A 21,986-nucleotide genomic window follows, 5' to 3' on the forward strand; every position below is an offset into this window, starting at 1 on the left:
AATGAACTTTAATCTAATTCCTATTTTCGTAACCTTTTTAATAATTAACTTTTAGATTTTTAATATTAATATTAGCATTAATATTTTATTTTTCTTAACTTCTTTTAATTAAATTATTGGGGGGTATAACAAGTGAGGCCTTAATTAATCATCATGTTTAATACAGAACTCGTGCCAGGCTGGCAGGTACAGGCTTAAAGCAATAACAACATACACAGTCTAATATACCACACACAGGCTGAGGCAGGAACCAATCCATACACAGTAACTTTCCCGCTTACAATGTAACTGGGGATACGCGACCTATCAATACCTTGGATAGGGACGCCAATCGCACGGCTCTAACCGGCCGGCTGTTACTAAGCAAACACAGCACTCCTATCCCCTTGAATAATACATACATAATCCTTCAAATATGCTGGTTTGTGATGAATTCTCTCCGAGCGCCGAGGCTCGATTGGAGGATCAACTCTAGGCTCGGGGTTAGGTTCCCTTAATTCCATTTCAGGAGCCAGAACGTTCTCTGCTCGCGGGAATGCCGCTTGGGCTGGCTCCTCGGGATTCCTTACTGGGAGACAATGCTCCTGATCGGGGTCATTATTTCCGTACCTGTCACCCCCTCTGTCCAGACGGATCTGGTCCAGGTGTCTTTTCCAAATCCTGCCATCGGTTAAATCTATTTTGAAAGACCGAGGCCCCAGCTCTCGGCTTACCCTTCCTTTTTCCCAATTCCGTCCACCCCCGGAGTACGAGCGCACGAACACGGCATCTCCTACCTTCACCTCTCTTGCTGGGGGTTCTGGCCATGGAACAGTCTGGGAATACCACGGGTGCAACCTGTCTAATATAATCCGAAGCTTGCGACCCATTAGTAACTCCGCTGGGGTCTTACCCGTAGCCACGCAGGGGGTGGCATGTTGTGCTAACAGTAAATCAGCCAGCCTTGCCTGCCAGGAACCTTGTGGCATCTTTTTGAGGGCATCCTTTACTGACCGAACTGCCCTTTCTGCCTGACCATTACTAGCCGGATGCCACGGCGATGTTAATGCATGTCTGATGCCAGCTGACGCCAAGAATGATTCAAACAGTAGCGCAGTAAACTGCGGGCTGTTGTCCGAGACCAGGAGGTCGGGAAACCCATGCGTGGCAAATAGTGTCATTAAGGCATCTATGATGGCCTGGGACTGAGTTGACTTCAGGTGCACGACCTCCACCCATTTGGAATGGGCATCTACGATAATTAGGAATGTCTGTCCCATGAAGGGACCAGCTAAATCTATATGTATGCGAGCCCATGGCCCGGCAGGCGGTTCCCACGCTAACGGCTCGGCTCGGGGGGGTAATGGACGACTCTCCTGGCATGCAGCACACCCCGCCACCCGTTGTTCCACTTCTTTATCCATACCTGGCCACCAAACGTAATCTTGAGCCAGACTTTTCATGCGCACAATGCCAGGGTGGCCTCTGTGCAGAAGTGCCAACACCTGGCTGCGTAGCCTTCCAGGAATAACCACCCTGCTTCCCCTAAGCAGGATCCCTTTCTCTACAGAGAGTTCTGTCCTACATCTGAAAAACGGGACAAAATCTTCAGCAGGGGTAGCTGACGGCCATCCCCTTAGTACCCATTGCCTTACCTGGGCCAACATGGGATCCCGCCCTGTCTCCCAAGCCACTTCGGGCGCAGACAAAGTAATAGCCCCTTCAGAGAGAGCGAAAACAGAGCATGCTAGAGTGGGGTCAACTAAAACATCGGTCAAGGGACACCTACTGAGGGCATCTGCGTGCGCTATGTGGCGCCCAGGTTTGTAAGTCAGGGTATAACTATAGTTAGCTAAAAAGACAATCCAACGTGACATTCTGGGGGACAAAACAGTCGGACTTTGCCGGGTGCCGGACAATAACCCCAATAATGGCTGGTGATCGGTTACCATATCAAAATGCTGGCCATATAGGTAGTCGTGGAATCTTCGGACCCCTGCTATCAATGCTAGCGCTTCCTTGTCTATGTGTCCATAGTTTCTTTCCGCCTTAGCCAGGGTGCGGGAAAAGAACGCCAGGGGGGCTTCTGCTCCGTTGGGGAGTCTGTGGCTCAAGACTGCACCTACCCCGTACTGTGAAGCGTCACAGGTGAGCACTAAAGGCAACCCAGGTGAGTATTGGGCCAGAACATTGTTAGAGGTGACTATTGCCTTAACCCCTTTGAATGCGACATCCTCCCTTTCACCCCAATGCCAATTTGAGTGTTTGTCCAATAACCGGTGTAATGGCTCGGCCACCGACGCCTTATGCGGAATAAAAACCGCATAGAAGTTCAGCAGACCTAAAAAGGCCTGAAGTTCAGCCTTGGATGTTGGCCTAGGGGCGTCCCTAATCGCCCGTGTCTTCTCAGGGGTGGGATGGATTCCCTCCCCATCTACAGTGAACCCCAGGAATTCCACCTTAGGGACCCCAAACACACATTTCTTGGCTTTCAACTTAAGCCCCGCGTCCCTGAATTTGGATAATACCTTCCTTACCCTTGTCATCAATTTGTCTATGGAAATCCCCGACACCAGAACGTCGTCAAAATATGGGACCGTTCCTTCCAACCCATATAATAATCTTTCCATCAACCCCTGGAAAATTCCCGGGGCAATGGAGACCCCAAACTGCAAGCGATGGCATTTGAAGACCCCCCTGTGGGTGATGATAGACTGGGCCTCTGCGGTCAGGGGGTTGACGGGGAGCTGCTGATAAGCTTGAGAGAGATCAAGCTTTGCGAATACTCGATCCTTACCCAGGGTATGCAGTAATTGCTGCACAACTGGCAGCGGGTATGAATGGTGGGCCAACGCTTTGTTCACGGAACACTTATAGTCCCCACACAACCTGATACCCCCATCCCCCTTGAATGCAATTACCACAGGGGTCTCCCACTTAGCCTGGTCCACTGGTTCTAAAACCCCTTGGGCAATTAATCTGTCCAGCTCAGCGTCCACCTTCGGGCGGAGAGGAATGGGAACCCGGGGAGCTGCTGATAAGCTTGAGAACCGCCGGAACTTGGGGATTTAAACTAAATGAAATAGGGGTCCCCGTGTAACATCCCAAGTTGCCATCAAATACTGAAGGGAATTCCCTTGCCAAAGTCTTAAAAACCCCAGTCTCGTTAACTGCATTTACCCCCGTAACAGAGAGTCCTAACGACTTGAACCAGTCTAATCCTAAAAGGTTAGAGAATGGCCCATTTACCACAATCAGTGGCAATCTGCCTGCAAAAGTCTTGAAGCGGACCGCAAAACGACCCTCTCCCAGAACCGGAATCGGTGCTCCTTGGTAGTCCTTTAAGTGTAAAGTACATGGCTGCAAGCGACCCTTGTTCATAGTGGGGAAACAATGTTTTAGTGTAGCCCAAGAGACTAGCGAATGGGCAGAGCCAGTGTCCACCTGCAAGTGGCACCGCGAACCGCCCATTTGAACCTCTACTGAAATTTTCTCCGTGGAGTCAGACGTCTCCCTGACATACGTGGTAGCCAAACGTGGCTGGCTGTAGACGGCGTTGCAATCCTCACGTCGACTTGAGGAAAATTTCCGCTGCCAACAGAGGTTGAAATCTTGGGGCTCCTTCTGCTCCCTGGCGGCGGCTGGAGAAGATCTGTGAGAACGGCAGAACCTGGCAATATGGCCCTTGGCACCGCAGTGCCAACTCGCCGAGTCTCGGGAAGGGCAGTTGGACCTGAAATGATTACCCCCGCACCCCCGACAAGGTGACAGTGGGGGACGGGGCCGTGCAGGAGGCAGGTCTCGGCTCCGACTTGCCGCCAGCTTGCAAACATCTTCCTCCTCTGTTCCCAAACTGCCTTCCTCTTCTGGGGAGACTTTGGCTTTATCCGCTTTTTCCGATACCTTTTGAGTGACATTTATGGCGCTGTCCATGGCAGCGAACGATTGCGTTGACAGCTTGAAAGCACGAGCCTCCGCTAGCGCCGCCTGAAATGTCAGATCGCGGATGGCCAGGAGGCGCCGCTTAAGGCGACCATCCCTCACCCCAAAAACTAGCCTGTCAAGCAGATAGTCATTAAGATCAATAAACTCACAGTATAAAGCCGCTCGGTGAAGAGCGGCCACATAGTCATTAATCGTCTCTCCCTCGGCTTGGTTTCTCTGATAAAATTTGTAACGCCGCGCACACCGTGAGGGCGTGGGGGCATAATGGTCCTGTAAAGTCTTTAAGAAATCTTCCCAAGAAACATCGTGGATGGAGATTGGGGCAAATAGCGCTCGGGCTGTCTCGAACATCTCGGGGCCACAAAACCCGAGGAAATATGAACGTTTCCTATCCCCAGAAATCTCCATGTAGCCATTGGAGATCAGGAAGCAATCAAAACGGGCAACATAGGAGTCCCACGTCTCCCCTTGTGGGTCAAAGGGGGCAAAAGTAAGCTGCACGGACATCTTCACTTACTGTCAGTGTCTACGTATAACAATTCCTCAATGGATGGCTGGAATCCTCGTCGCCAGTATAACAAGTGAGGCCTTAATTAATCATCATGTTTAATACAGAACTCGTGCCAGGCTGGCAGGTACAGGCTTAAAGCAATAACAACATACACAGTCTAATATACCACACACAGGCTGAGGCAGGAACCAATCCATACACAGTAACTTTCCCGCTTACAATGTAACTGGGGATACGCGACCTATCAGTACCTTGGATAGGGACGCCAATCGCACGGCTCTAACCGGCCGGCTGTTACTAAGCAAACACAGCAGGGGGTTTCTTAAATTGATGGATAATTGGGGTGGGTTTAATAATATGTATGGAATGAGTGAGTGGTATGAATGGGATGGGTGGGGTGGGTGGGTTTATGGTATTGATGGGGTAAATGGGTATGGTACAAATGATTTACTTAGCCCACCTGACGACAGAGAGGCGGGAGGGGAGGAGGCACCGATCTCTGTGGTGGCAGAGGGTCAGAATATTTCAGTGTTTGCTGGGGAGAGGCAGACATGGCGGGAGCCACAGAGTTAGTCGTTCCAGGGGAACGAGGGATCATTGCTTAATAATGATCCCTCTTTCCGGCTCTGTGAGCTAAACCCAGGGTACTGGTGATGAGTGTAACTCTGGCCCTGGACTCAGGCTGCTGCTACTCAATGCCAGATCGGTGGTAAATAAAGCTCTCCTCATCCGGGATTTGATCCTGGATGAGGAGGCTGACCTGGCATGTGTGACTGAAACTGGCTGGACCCAGAGGGAGGAGTCCCTCTCTCTGAAATTTGCCCAGCTGGGTTTCAGATATGGCATCAGCCTCGACCTCAGGGAAGAGTGGGGAGGAGTGGCTATTATAGCCAGGGAGAGCTTTTACCTGTGGGTGTGGCTTTGTGGGTGTGGTGTGGCGTGGCTTGGTGGGCATGGCTTGGTGGGCATGGCAGGGGAAGGATACTGCAAAATCTCCATTCCCACACCACTCTGGGGCCAACCAGAGATGCTATTTGCCAGTTCTCCAAACTGCTCAAAATTTTTGCTACCAGTTCTCCAGAATCTGTCTGAACCTGCTGGATTTCACCCCTGCTATACCTACACCTACACCCCCCACACACACACATGAAAGCAGGATAAGAAGAAACAACATTGATGCTTCTTATTCATTTTAGTTTGCAGTTCATCACACAGAGCAATTTGGCAGGAAGAGGGCACTATTTCCTCAAATCTCTGGCAATAACAGCTAATCTACTAATGCCGTTGTTGAAACTTTTTTCTGCAGACACATCTGCTACTCAGAGAGATGTTTCAGTTCTTGTTCAAAACAATTTTGGTGCAACTTAGGAACTCTAAAGTATAATATAGAGGAGAGAAGAACTTAGAAGGAGAAATTTCCTGACAGTTACAACAATTAATCGTGGAACAATTTGCCTCCAGTTGGAAACGCTCCAACACTGGAAGTTTTAAAGAAGAGATTAGATGACCATTTGTCTGAAGTAGTGCAGGGCTTCCTGCCTAAGCAGAGGATTGGATTAGAAGACCTTCAAGGTCCCTTCCAATTCTGTTATTCTATGTGAATGATGTTGCCTCTACAGATGATTTATACAACAATGATAATAGTAACTTATGGTTTCCAGAAACGAAGTATGAACATTTGTTATAGCATTAGGTAATCCTTCATATGAAACTACTTGTCCTGAATTGCTTTGTAGTAAGAAAATACTTGATTTTGATATTCCAGAATAGTAATGTATTTGTAATTAAAACCAAGATTTTAATTTCCATCTAGATCATGAGCTGAAATGGCCAAACAGCAAAAGGCACTTACCGTACGATCTACCTACTAAAGCATTGATTGTATTAGCCTTTAATAACTCAAGAATAGGCAACTGCCTTCCATTGTTGTAGGCTAAGGATTCTTTCCTGCCAAAGAAGGGATCAGATTACAAATTTGCTGCTGCTTCTACTTTAGTGCTCTTATGATTTAATTGTCTCCCTGCCTCTCATCATCTCCACTATTTTCAGGTAGCATAGCTTGTGGGTGCTAAGTGTAAACACAGACATAATGGCAACCACCAATCTTCCATGGTGCTATTTAGAAACATAGAAACATAGAAGTCTGACGACAGAAAAAGACCTCATGGTCCATCTAGTCTGCCCTTATACTATTTCCTGTGTTTTATCTTACAATGGATATATGTTTATCCCAGGCATGTTTAAATTCAGTTACTGTGGATTTACCAACCACGTCTGCTGGAAGTTTGTTCCAAGGATTTACTACTCTTTCAGTAAAATAATATTTTCTCATGTTGCTTTTGATCTTTCCCCCAACTAACTTCAGATTGTGCCCCCTTGTTCTTGTGTTCTTGTATTTATTCTATTTGCTTATTTTCTAGATCAGGGGTGTCAAATGGTGGCCTGTGACTGGATGCCTCACATGCAGGCCATGCCCACCCCAGTTCTGCAAAGGGAAGAAACATCACAATACATCACATAATGGCAATGTGATGCTGCAAGTTCAACACCCGTGTTCTAGATGTGAGTTTGACATCCGTGTTCATCTTTCCTCCAAGAGCAAAAGGAGGCTTACATAGAGAACTCCTTTCCTTTCATCACAACCACGACTATGTGAGGTGAAAAACTGTGATTGGCTCAAAATCACCAACTGAATTTCCATAGTTGAGGACAAACTTGAATTTCAGTCTTCCCAGACCCAGTCTAATGTTTTCTGTCAAATATCTTTTTATTATAATTTTTTATTTAACATACCAACATACAAACACCATGCAAACAATATTAAACATTTACAATTCCCTATATGCATGAAAAAAATTAATCTTATACAATTCTATTTACTATACATTTTTTCCCCACCCAATTGTACAATTTCTCCCACACTCTATAATAGTCCTTGTTTTGTTGAGTTTGTATTTTGTACGTTAATTGTTGTGGTTCAGCCTGGGACCCCTCCGGGAATGGCTGATTTGCTGTCGGTGTCCGGCTCAGAGGCTGAGGACCAGGAGGGGCAGACTGATGAAGAAGCTGAATCCCAGGCTGAAGATGAAGGACAGCCAGAGTTCCACCAGGGGGAGCTCTCCCCAGCAAGCAGCCTGGATTCCCTGGGGGAAGATGCTAGTGACTTCATAGATATGCGACAGAGGAGAGCTAACGAGAGAAGAACGCAATTGGCCAGATATTTCCAGCATTAGGGGTCGCAGCTGGGTTTGGGTGTGGTGCTTGGGAAAGGATAAAAGGCGGCCCCACCCTTCCTGGCTTGTGGAGTTTTATCTTGGAGATTCGTGAGACCTGTTTGTGAACTTTGGTGGCTACAATCCTGGTTTGTGCCTTGGACTCTTGAAACCTTGGGGGGGTGTGCCAGCAAGAAGCTTTTGGAATTGACTGGACATCAGGACCCTGTTGTAAAGTATTGTAACCTGTCTGCTGTGAAGACAGGTTTTCTTTTGTGCTTATTTTTTCCTGCTATAAATTATTTTTGGATTTTACCAGAGTGTCTGGCTGTTTTTCAGTGGGTGTGGAGGTCTGGGAAAACCCAGACAGAACATTAATTTGCTTAATTTGGTGCAGTCTAACATTTTTTTAATCACCATTTCTTCGTTTGGAGTCTAATGTTTTAACCACTCTACAATAATGCTAAATAGACCATTAGCCATCTGCCTCATGTTATTCTGCTGAATAATTTTTTTAAATCCTTCAGTTTTGTTAGTATAAATACATATACATATACATATACATATACATATACATATACATACACTCTGGAATCAGCTCCCTCCAGAGATAAGCACTGCCCCCATCCTCCTCGCCTTTCACAAGAGCCTCAAGACCCATCTATATCGCCAGGCATGGGGCAGCTAGATCATGCCCCCTCCTTTTCTAACCATTAAACATTATCTGTGGATGTGATTAAGTAGATTGACTGTTTTTTACATAATGGAATTTTAGCTTACAGTTTTAACTATTAGATTTGTATACATATTGTTTCATATCGTATTTTGTGAGCCACCCAGAGGGGCGGCATACAAGTATAATAATAATAATAATAATAATAATAATAATAATAATAATAATAATAATACATATGCGTATAGGTTTAGGTATACATGTACATACACATACACATATACATATACTCGGAGAGGGGTGGCATACAAATCTAATAAATAATAATTAAAAAATATAGTACATACTGTATACATATACATACATACAAACATACATATATATTCTGTATATATATATATGTGTGTGTCACATGTTTTTTTGCTGAATTTGAAAATTAAGGGAGACTAGGATAGATTTATTTCGGCCTTATTTTGGCGTCATCAGCTGGCTATACCCTCACTGGGACTTGAACCTGCAACCTTTGCCTTGTAAGGCAGAGAATTAACCTCTAGGCTACAGTATCCAATCCCTTCAGCTCTGCACCAGGGAAGGGTTACATATTTTGTGTCGAATCACCCTGGTGTATTGAAGGAACATCACAGCTCCTTTTTTGCCTCTCGGCCCAACCCAGGGCCATTTCCAAGGCAGTTAATTTATTGATAGCCGACAATTCTATCTGTATGTGTCACATGTTTTTTTTGCTGAATTTGAAAATAGATCTATTTCGGCCTTATTTTGGCCTCATCATATATCATCATATATATATATCAAACTACATCATCTTTTTTATCAACGCTTCTAGGTATACTTTTGTAATAAGCATCTGATAAATTCAATCACAGGCTTTATAACTTGAAAAATAATCAGGTAAGTACTCATGGTCTAGTTGGTTCATAGAGATTAATTGCTTTATTATTGTCTAAGTGCTAAGGGCCACTAGGTCTTTGCTTTGCTCTAACAGATTCACCTAGCCATTTCTTACCCTGCTGTTCTGTTTAAGAAAAGTAACAAATCTTCTGTTCCCGGGTCACCCTGACCCGGACCGAAAACTCTTCATTTGCAGTGCTTATGTTTGGTCTTTTTGAAAGCTTTTTTCACTTGGAAAGTAGTCTGAACATTTCTGCACACAATGATATGAAAATTGAAATGAAAAAAGTAAATCTTATTGGTTTATTTTGCGGATATAATGCACGCCCCCCCCCATTTTTGTGAAATTTTTTTCAATTTATCGATAGTTTTGCTTGCAAAATGCATTCTATTTTACTAAAGTTGGTATGGGATTGGTAGCTTGAACATTTCTGAACATAATGATATGAAAATTGAACTTGAAAAATTGATGCATATTGGTTTATTTTGTTGATGAAATGCATGCCCCCCCGTTTTTTTTAAATAGTCTTCACTTTATGGATAGTTTTGCTAGCAAAATACATTCTATTTTACTAAAGTTTGTGTGGGATTGGTAGCTTGAACATTTCTGAACATAATGATATGAAAATTGAACTGGAAAAATTGATGCATATTGGTTTATTTTGCACATAAATGTATGCCTCCCCCCGTGTTCAATTATTTCAATTTATATAAAAATTATGCTGTTAATTTCAAACTTACATACTTTTTTTTAGTAAAATGGATTTGTTTCATAAAATTAGTCCTCTGGCTACAATGTGGTTGATTTTCAAAAGGATATTCCAAATATTTCTAGACAAATATGTATAAACAGTGACAATAATGGCACATAGCAAGGCTGGGGGTGGGGGGTGGCCTTTTTGTGGCAAAAATAAACCAATAAGAACCATTTTTTTCAGTTCATTTATATTTTTCTTATATTCAGAAATGTTCAATTTAGTATATCAAACCTTTTGGGGGGAAATTCCTTAGGGATTTGTAGCCTTAAAAAAATAGAAATTGACACGAAATTAAAAAAGGATGGGGGGGGAGGGGCTTTTTGATCAAAATAAAAATATAAGTCTCAATTTTTCCAGTTCAATTTTCATATCATTATGTTCATAAATGTTCAAACTAGTTTTCCAGTTGAAAAAGTTTTCAAAAAGATCAAATTCAAGTACCTAAAAAAATTATTTTTGGTCCGGTCATATACGAACAGAAACAGACTCGAAGTTATGATTTTTTTTTGCCCAGAAAACAATTAGCCACCACCCCAAAAATATTTTTTGATGATCAGCATTGTTAAATTGAGTAAATGAATGCCTAAGATTTTAAAGAATATTTCGGATTTGGAGGATAAAAAAATAAAAAGTGAAAATGGTTGCAAGCAGCCGAGGGGGGGGGGAGGCCTTATTTCTGATATTAAAAAACCAATAAGAATCATTTTTTTCAGTTCCTTTATATTTTTCTTATATTCAGAAATGTTCAAGCTACCAATCCCACACCAACTTTAGTAAAATAGAATGCATTTTGCAAGCAAAACTATCCATAAATTGAAAAAAAAATCACAAAAACGGGGGGGCGTGCATTATATCCGCAAAATAAACCAATAAGATTTACTTTTTTCATTTCAATTTTCATATCATTGTGTGCAGAAATGTTCAGACTACTTTCCAAGTGAAAAAAGTTTTCAAATTGACCAAACATAAGCACTTCAAATGAAGAGTTTTCGGTCCGGGTCGTATGTGACCCGAACAGAAGATTTGTAACTTTTTTTGCCCAGCAAAAACTAAGCCCCCCACCCCCCAAAAAAAATTCTCATAGAGAGAACCCCTGAAGTGATGGATAGTCATGAAATTTCAAGTTTCAGATATGCAGGGAAAATTTTTTACAGGGACTCAAACTTGGCTTCGGGTCACATACGACCCGAACAGAACAGCAGGGTTAAAAAAGCATTATAACAGCGCTGCAGACTTTTCTTTTCTTAGTGTCTTTATTCTTATTTTGTACCTCTGAATAAATGTATGCTTTTGATGTTTTCTTTTTTAAAAAAAGCCTGCATTATTTCAGCTCCTGAACATTATCTAAAGCTCCAGCATGTACAGACGTTTGTCTAGACTAGAAACTAAAATTTAGGCTGCTCTTTGCAAAATGGGTATTTGAGAGAGAACAATGATGAAATGAAGAAAAGGTTCCTTTTTTAAATTGGAAGAAAAGTGTTTCATCTCCAATCGATATGAAATTTTTCCCTTGTCCCAATACACAAGGGTTTTTTGGTTTTTTTAAGGAACAAATAAGTAGTGACTTTGGGTTTTTGGTTTTGTTTTGCTGAGATCTGCTCTGAAAATTGAAAAGAGCTATTGCCTGCCTTTCAAGAATAGAATTGACTTCATGCTCTGGACTATCCCAAAGGGGCTTTTTCAAGAGGCAAGTGAACTTTCAGATTTTTCTTTGAAGATGTTTCACTTCTCATCCAAGAGCTCAGAGCTGAAGAAGCTTCTTGGATGGATGAGAAGCAGAACAACTTCAAAGAAAAACCAGAAAGTTCACTTGCCTCTTGAAAAAGCACCTTTGGGACAACCATGACCTGGATGACTGATAATTGCCATAGACATTTATGCTCTGGAGATAGTGATGTACCATACCATACACATCATGGGCTTACTCTTATTAGTACCTACAACAATACTGTAGGTACAGAAAATGATTTGGAGGGTTATATGTGGCCTGTGGGCATCGGTGGGCTACTAGCCAGAACACTAAATTGCATTTGCTGCTGCGGCTCGTAAGTGCTTGCAGGGCCAGCACGATTTTGCATCTGCACCTGTGGAGGTAGAAAAATCGCACACGGAGCCACAGGTGCGCCTGTGTTTCGGCATGTGCGGAAGCAAAAAACCTCACCAAAATGTAGGTGCACCAGTGGCTCCATGCATGACTTTGTTACCTCCACAGGTGCAGTAGTAAAATTGCGCTGACCCCGCAAGCAGTTACAAGCCGCAGCGGCGACCACAATTTAACGTTCCAGCTAGTAGCCCACCAATGCCTGTGGGTAATGAGTTTAAATGCTTTCTCTCTATATATATATAATTGTTCTGTCGGGCTCTCTGGTAGACTCCTCCCGAAAATTCACAGGTACAAATTTCAGACACACACATGTTTGAAAATTCAAAACAATGTTCTTTATAATGAAAATTCACTTAAACTAAGCCCTCTTTTTATATAGCAAAGAGCACTCATCTCCAAACAAACTGGTAATTTGTACAAGTCCCTTAACAGTTCTGTGATACTTAGCTTGCAGCTGTGAGGCAATTCACAGTCCTTCTTCTTTCACAAAGTGAAACACACTTTGCTCTGGCTTAGTTTTAAAGCGGGGAAGAATCAGCACACAAAAGGTCAAAGTCAGCAAAGCAGGCACGAAACACAACGATCAGATAATTCTCCACAATGGCCAAATCCACAGGCTGTCCAACCACAGCTGGCCTCATTTTCTTTGATAATAATCTCTCAGTTGTTGTTGCCTATGCATCGCTCTCCGCATGCGTGGCTGTATCATTAACTCTTGTTCTGAATCCAAAGAGGAGCTAGATAATTGATCTTCTTCTGAGCTGTCTGGCACACTCTCCTCCTCCCTGTCACCCATGTCTTCTTGGTTAGAGGAACCTTCATCATCAGATTCCACCAGGGGCAAAACAGGCCTGCAGCATGTAGATGTCTCCCCCACATCCACATTTCTTGGGGCAGGAGCTGGGCCAGAGCTAACCACAACATATAATATTACTACCTTCTGAGACTCCAGATACGAGTCTTTCCTAAGCTTATTTGGAAATATGAAGGACTGGGCCTTCATCAAGCTCTCTCACTCTTTACTGCAGATCCTCTTTGTTTTCCTCCAGGCTAGAAATCCTATCACACCCAACCAACATGATCCTTAAAGTTGCCGCAGGTGCAATCTAATAGGTCTGGAGAGCTACACTCAGTGAGGCAATTTACATAGTTGACGACTCCAATTGCTGTTACCAACTGGCTGTGTATCACTAAAGAGTCTTCATCAACAGATTAAATCAAATCTTTATTATAGTTATAGGCCAGCTTTAGGAGGGTGGGGTGCAGTCATTTTTAAAAATAAATAAAATGTACATCAAAATCTATTAACATATTTTTAAAAAGCAAGAACATATAAAACATAAAGTAGATATAAAAAAAATAAAAGTCTTAATTAAAAATCTAAAAAGAGGGGTAGGAGTATTAAAATGGATATAAAAGAACACAAAAATTAGTATTGTGACAGGCTATATCAAATTTCAGAGCACTCTAAAATGACGAACAAGATACATATTTAATTTAATTTATGGCACAAGTCATCATTTGAGGGATATTAAATGCTACAGCCTGGCAACACTGTATGTTATAGCAAGGTTGGTATCTGACAGGGGCAGGGGATGTAGAGTTGCCCTTTGTAGCCTGCCCATTTATGCAATAATGGTGAATTGAGGATGACCAAATGGATGTTTCTGTAAAACAGGCCCCGGAGAAACACATTTTTAATTGTTTCAGTGTGTCCAGAGTCACAGGGGAATGAATTGTCTCTCTGGGTAAGGAATCTTCTTCATTCAGCCTTCAAGGACAGTTGAATGGAGGCTATGACATTATGCCAAAGTAAAGGTCTTCAGGTGTTTAGTACTTTGAGATTAGTTAACTATTCAATAGGAAAGGTTTTATCAACAGAGTAGCCATAATCAAGCAAGGCAGCCATTTGTAAATCTATGCACTGGAACGATGTCTTATTTTTATGGTATTCTGAAATACATGTGAGCTCAGCTCTGATGCCATTAGTTGCTCAACCACCAGGGTTTTTTTGAGATTTCTTTTAAATGCTTTTTGTAAGTTGGACAAAATTGCTGTTACCAGTAGAATTTTTCTATTTGTAGCTTCAGTCTGTTCTCCTAGCCGCCTGACTGAGAATCATACTTCAAGCATTGACTTAAATGTCTCACAGAAGCAGCCAAAAACTTTAGCCTTGTGACGCAATTCACAGAGGGGTTATTTTGAAACAAAGGCAGAAGCTGTTTATAAAGATGCCAGCAACAGCAGCATTGCAGCTCACGAGTCTGTGCAATCTTTCTCAGATTACACCACGCAGGGCAATTGGAATTATGAGATGCAGTGGGTGGGTGTCTATCTCAGCTATTATCTCTACAAGTTAATTGGTAGCAAATTCTCAAAAACAAAACTGTGTTCTGGGCAATATAAAGACGACAATGAAAAATAAAACCAAAATGCCAGCAAATTGTTCTCTTGTCTTTACTCCCACTTTTTCTAGACAAATTACCTTGCACCGCCACCATATTTTGTGATGCCTTTTTACATCACAAAATATATTAGCTAGTTGGTTTCTGCTGTACAAGGGAACTTATGCAAGAAACCAGTTTTTAAAAAACATGCTGGAAGCTAAATATCTCAGCTCATAGCTTTTAAAATGACTGGATAACTTTGAAGATTTCCCTATTTTCAATAGTAAGGCAGGGATAATGACATTGGTTTCCCATAAAGGAATATCACATTATTCAAGTAATTAATCATTTTTAAAAAATGATTAATTGTATAATTGAGTTGCAACATTTATGCTGGAAACTTTTTTTTGATTATACAAAGTAAGAAAGCCCTTTGAACAGCCTTAACTTTGATGATAGTTTTCAAATAGGGGAATATGCTACTGTCTGCCGTGGTAATTCCACCTTTGAAGCCTGAGACTCAAATTTTGCTTTAGGTTTGAACCAGTTATCTCACTGCTGGTTCAATTCCTCCCATGCCACATGGCCGCACGCATTTGCAATGCTGAAAACTCAGTTTGTGTGCATGCGCAGAAGCAATAAACAGCTTCTGCGTGTATGCAGAAGCGAAAAACAAGATGGTTGTGCCTATGGCGCCAAGAGAGCCAGTTCATGGGCATGGCCAGCCGGCCTTCAATCCCAGTTCAGCAAGCAGGGGGAAATTCCTGCTACCGGTTCTAAAGAACTGGTCCAAACTGGGAGGAACCCACCTCTGGTCTGAGGTAGCACCAAGCCAGTTCGGCTGCAATAGAAATCCAGATTTCAAAATCAGATGCTTATCAATTCTGAAATAAGAGTCAGACCTATGAGGTGGGCTACATCAGGAAATCAATACCATTGAGAAACTAGAACTATGTTTTATTGGGACATGCCATAGGAACAGCAACTTATGACTATGTAATAGAAATCAAAAGGGCATAACCCTGGAAAAGGTAACAGTATTGAGACTTCAACTCTCAGAATTCCTCAGCCAGTTAAAGGAATAACAGAGTTGGAAGGGACCTTGGAAGTCTTCTAATCTAACCCCTGCTGAAGCAGGCAGCCATGTACCATTTCAGACAAATGTCTGTCCAATCTTGCCTTAAAATTTTCCAGTGTCAGAGCATTCACAACTTCAAGAGGCAAGTTGTTCCACTGATTAATTGTTCTGTCATCAAATTCTGGGAATTGAAGTCTTTAAGTCCTATAGTTGCCAAGGTTGGACATACCCCTATGTTCTGCCGGCGTGTTTCAACTGCCCGTAATTACAGGGTAATTAGTCCAGGAAGACACATACCACACAATAAAAGGAAAGCCCAAAAGTTTTTATAAACAGAAAAACAGAAACAGCTCCCCTTTTAAATGTCAAATGGATTTTCTGGTACACACAAGGCACAGGTTAATCCAATTGCAATCCAATTGCTCACCCAATAACTGGGAAATTGAGTCCAATTCTAAAGTCCAGTGAGTCCACACAAAATCTTGAACAGCACAAAAACCACAATCTTGATGAAACAATGAATCAGATAAACTGCCATGAGGCTAAAACACCAAGCTGCACTTTTATCTGTAGCACTAATTACAGCAGCCCCACCCAACCACAGGTGGCCTCATTTTCTCTTGTAATAATCCTTCAGTTGTTTTCTCCTATGCATCATTCTATGCATGCGTGGATGTGTCATTAATTCTTGTTTAGAATCCAGGGATGATACAGATGATTGATATCCTCCTGGGCTGTCTGACAAACTCCCCTCTTCCCTGTCACTCATGCTTCCTTGGTCGGAGGAGGCTTCGTCGGCAGATTCCATCAGGAGCAAAGCAGGCCTGCGTCATGTGGATGTTTCCCCCACATCCACCTGCACATTCCTTGGGGCAGGAGCTGGGCCAGAGCTAACCACAACACCCCTATATTAAGAAGAGACTCATCTTGACTCTTTTGTTAGAAACACAAAGCAAAACACAAAGCACAATTCTGTTAATAGAGGCTGTCTTGATTAAGTTTATTGTGAAGTCTTCCTGTGGAGTATGTTTTCTGACCTGGCCAACCTCCAAGAGGTGACAAATAAGAGCAGTAGGAATATGCTACATGTCCCAAGATCAGGAAAACTTCTTTTCTTCTCATGCATGTATTCCACTCTAAGGGTTTGTTTACTAGCAATCCCTTCCCTTTCAGCAATAGCACTTACAGTGAGAGACACACTATACAGAGGACTTTCTTAAACTGGCCACTGGTGGAGCAAAATCTCCCCCTCTCTCTGAACCTTATAACCCACTTTTTAATAAAAGTAATGTAATTATAGGTAGGATACAATTCACACAAGATACGGTAGTACTGACAGACATAGGCCTGTCAAAATTGGGTGAATGGGCCAGCCACTCTCCCTCAGCTCAACCCATCACACAGGATTGTTGTGGGGAAAACAGGAGGAGGAAAGTATGTTGGACACGTATTCATCACCTTGAATTATTTGTAAAAATATGAAAGATGGAATTCAAACAAACATTTTTATAACATTGTTGAGGCTTGCCACAAACATTACAGATGAATTCAGGGCTGGACAGCATATTAGGATGCCTCAAGCAGAGCAGCCAATCCCGCTAAGTCAAAGTGAATAATGTTGAAAATTAATCATGATATTTTGCCACCTGTCTGGAAGTACCTTAGAAAGCTTCCCCTCCCCTATTGTAACAGGTGGTGGCACTATTTTTTTTTAAAGATAGCTTTGGTTTATGGTAATAGATCTGTTCTATAAAATCAACTAACACAGGTTAGAAAAAACAGCACTCATTAATATCCATAATTGACTGGAAACACTAATATTTTTACTGAAATGTATTTCATATTTGAACATTTGATCATATGCAAGAGCATTAAGAGTCAAATTTAGCAAACTTCATTACAATTACTGATAATTGATATACCAGAAGCTGAATTATTCAGAGATTATTAGGGTTATTAATTGATAAAATTGTAAACTATTGGAGGGCCAGCAAAGAGGTACATGTGTAGTTCTCTTAATTTTACTAGATAAATATATCCCCACCTGGGCATATTGCTGCATTTCCTCCCCCACACCAATACTGAGAATAAAACATATTTTTCCTGTTATGAAATAAGTTCTTTGATACAGTGTAGAAACTCTATGTAGAATCATGAAGTACAGTAGTTGGTAGTTATCAAAGATCATTTTGGTCATTAAATAGAAACATAGAAGCATAGAAGACTGACGGCAGAAAAAGACCTCATGGTCCATCTAGTCTGCCCTTATACTATTTCCTGTATTTTTATCTTAGGATGGATATATGTTTATCCCAGGCATGTTTAAATTCAGTTACTGTGGATTTACCAACCATGTCTGCTGGAAGTTTGTTCCAAGCATCTACTACTCTTTCAGTAAAATAACATTTTCTCATGTTGCTTTTGATCTTTTCCCCACCTGTCTGGAAGTACTTTATATTTACTAGACAACTAACTCCAGACTGTGTCCCCTTGTTCTTGTGTTTACTTTCCTATTAAAAACAGTTCCCTCCTGAACCTTATTTAAATGTTTCGATCATGTCCCCCCTTTTCCTTCTGTCCTCCAGACTATACAGATTGAGTTCATTAAGTCTTTCCTGATACGTTTTATGCTTAAGACCTTCCACCATTCTTGTAGCCCGTCTTTGGACCCGTTCAATTTTGTCAATATCTTTTTGTAGGTGAGACGATACAGTAACTGGCAAAGACGATACATTAACTTCAATTTGATTATTATGTTTGGTAAAAAGTTAGTGGTGGGGTCCTTGGTGCTTTTTGAAGTTGGTGGTAATGCAGATGTTTCATTACCAAACTAGATAACATTATCAGTGCTGCATCATTAGTAGAGATATCCTTGAGTTGAGTTTGATTTCTGATGATTTCATGAACATAGCCAGTGTTTTTGTGGCCCCTTTGACATTGTCTTGTCACTGGAAATGACAAGACAACTGCTAACTGGTTCTGACCCTCCTTAGTTTCTACCTGCTGCCTAACTTTATTTGTTCAGAATTCAGCACAATCAAAGTTTGCTCACAGATTCCATAATGTTAAATATCATTTCTATTTATGTTCCTCTGGGATGAAATATAACTATCTAGAGATGCTGGGCAGACCAAACATCTAATCGAAAATATTTGCTGAAGCCAAAAATTATGATGATAAACACCTCAAATGAGATCTTCCTTGCTGCCAAGTGCAAAGACATACTGGGAATACATCAAAGAGCCTAAAATGCAAGCCATAATGTTGTTTGATTGGGCACCTTCCAGCAATCTGCAATCTTTATTGATATAAACCTAGGAGCTGTACAAGATTTGGCTTGTTATTTTGGCTTTAAAAAGTTTAAGTGCAAACAATATATAATTGTCAGGTTTGTAAAAAAGGAAGATTAGCATAGCCTTATAACTTCTTTCAACATTATCAGAAAGAAACTTTGTTCCCTCTAAATGCCAGTAACTGGAAAAAATACCCACAGGTATTTTCCAGGAATGATACAAACTTCCTGTTTCACTTTTTTTAAAAAAAACCCTAAATTTTTCCAGCCCCTACCCCCAGAAAGAAAGAAAGAAAGAAAGAAAGAAAGAAAGAAAGAAAGAAAACAAGCCAACCCCAAATAATTGAAATTTTATATAATAATGAGCCCAAGTTCAGAGTCATTCTTGGAAATAAAAGCAATGAGTAGCTGTGGCCCACTGTTTTATTTGAAAAGGTGCTCATCTATTAAGGGACAAAGAGAATCCAGAACCATAGAGAACATCCAGACCACAGAAGATAGAGAAACCATGTCAGTTTGCATTCTCACAAAATCATTTTAGGCAAGGCAGCCATTTTGCTAGAGCACCTATGACATGTTCTATAAATATGCCTCACCTCCCATCTAAATCCTATCAGGAAAGAACTGTCACTTCAGATTTTCAAATATGTGTTGACCTCTGGGCTAGGCCCAACATTGAATTTCTGTTTTTGAAAAGTCCTGGGCATTTGCCCTTTCCCTCTGAGAATGGAGAACTGAATGAAATGGAAGGAACACTTCAGGCAATTCAGACATGATGGTGCCACCCTTCATGTAGGTTTAAGATGGAGTTGCCATAATTAGTCAAGTTGGATCTTGAAGGGATTTGTCCTCATTCTATCACATTCTGTGCATGTCAAATCACAAAGAATTATCTCATACACTCTGAGCTAACAAGAAGACTAGATTTAAAGCACATCCCTTGTTTTTCCAACTCATATTCAAGACAGTTGCTTTTTACAAATATATGCTTATTTCCTCAAAGAAATTGAAAGAGTGGGAAGAAACTTCAGATTGTGCAGAATGCGGTCGCGAGAGCCATCGTGGGGCTTCCTAGATTCGCCCACGTTTCTACAACTCTCCGTGGCCTGCACTGGCTGCCAATCAGTTTCCGGTCACAATTCAAAGTGTTGGTTATGAGCTTTAAAGCCCTACATGGCACTGGACCAGAGTATCTCCGGAACTGCCTGCAACCGCATGAATCCCAGCGGCCGATAATGTCCCACAGAGTTGGCCTTCTCCAGGTCCTGTCGACAAAACAATGTCGTTTGGCGGGCCCCAGGGGGAGAGCCTTCTCTGTGGCGGCCCTGGCCCTCTGGAATCAACTCCCCCCAGAGATCAGAACTGCTCCCACCCTCCTTGTCTTTCGTAAATTACTCAAGACCCACCTATATCGCCAGGCATGGGGGAACTGAAACACCTCCCTAGGCTTTTATATTTTATGATTGGTATGCATGCGTTGTTTGGTTTTAAATGAGGGGTTTTATATGTGTTTCTTTTCAATATTAGATATATGAAGCAAATTCAGTCTGGTTCTGTAATCAGATCTATTAAAAATCCAGACTGAATACGGAGATCAGTTAGCATCAAGCTTTGCACAAGAGAAATGTCCTTTACAAGAAGGCCCAGATTTTTTTTCCAAAGTTATTTTTTTTATAGAAGTCAGGGATAATGGTCACGCTAAGAAGTGAAAGAGCACAAATATTATGAGACTTCCTCAAACCAGTCATTTTCAAATTGTCAGAAGTCGATAGGCAAAATTGGCATAACTGTTTTACATTACTGCAGATGATTTTATCAGTCTTGCACACAGCAAGATTAGGTAATGAGATGGAGTAATGGATAGTAATTTGACATGGCTATTTGTCAGTTCCAAATGTGGAGTGTTTTGCTTTAGTCTTTTTTTTAAAAAAAATTCATGAAGAATTTGTGCTTTTCTTCCAGTTGTGGAATGAGCAAACAGCTGAAACTCTGCAGTCATGGAGGATGGTCAGTTGAAGAAGGGCATTCCAGAAAGTTTGTCTTATTCTGCTAGGCTGTACTCAAGACTTCTGGACTCAAGTAATCATCATTATTGGCATGTGCAGAGATACATAGAGCTGCTTTTTCTAAAATAAAATAAAATAAAAATTATGTTGGTTACTGTGATCCCCATCTTTATGGTCCTGCCAGAATGGAGTCACTTGTCTATGAAAGTGCAGTTTGGTCCCCAGACTGTGAGCTGTTTATGGGAATTATTGTGGGAATATAGTCCATTTTACAGCTGCAATTTGGATAGCAGCAAGCAGTCAACAGACCTCTTTACTCGCCAGATGACTCAGCACAATGAAATGGTCAACCTACACACCATCGTTTATCTTTTATTATGGCAAGTTTCATTGTCAGAATTCCCAATGTCAGTAAATAATGGCAGAAGTTTTATTTATTTATTTATTTATTTATTCATTCATTCATTCATTCATTCAATTTTTGTGCCGCCCTTCTCCTTAGACTCAGGGTGGCTTACATCATGTTAGCAATAGCACTTGTTAACACAGCCAGCATATTGCCCCCACAATCCGGGTCCTCATTTTACCCACCTCGGAAGGATGGAAGGCTGGGTCAACCTTGAGCCGGTGATGAGATTTGAACCGCTGATCTTCAGATCTGCAGTCAGCTTCAGTGGCCTGCAGTACAGCACCCTATCTGCTATGCCACCCCGGCTCTTAGTTAGTCAAATATAATCCTAAAATGACTCAGAAATTGTGTTCTCTGTGGATCCCAGTGGAAGGATCTCTTGCTCTCAAACATATACTATTAAGCTGTGCAATTTCTTCACCTTGCTTTGTATTAATATGGAATAAAATTTCTGTTTAATATCCAGAGTGACCTATCAAATATACTTCAGACATACCTTTACCCAAATTGCACTGGCCCTTTGGTTCTTAGTTCCCATAATTCTCAGATAGCATAGCCTCCTTGTTAGTTTATGTCAGGCTTGACATGCCATCAGCACCGAGTTTCCAGACCATGCTATCTTCTCTCCTATGTTCAGTTACTAACTAAAGAGCCATGGAAACCTCTAGTAGGGGAGGAAGTTTTCTTCTAGGCAATGTGTCTCTTCACTATGGCATACTTGAC

The sequence above is a fragment of the Erythrolamprus reginae genome, chromosome 1 (genome assembly GCF_031021105.1).
Source record: "Erythrolamprus reginae isolate rEryReg1 chromosome 1, rEryReg1.hap1, whole genome shotgun sequence".
Classification (NCBI taxonomy): Eukaryota; Metazoa; Chordata; class Lepidosauria; order Squamata; family Dipsadidae; genus Erythrolamprus; species Erythrolamprus reginae.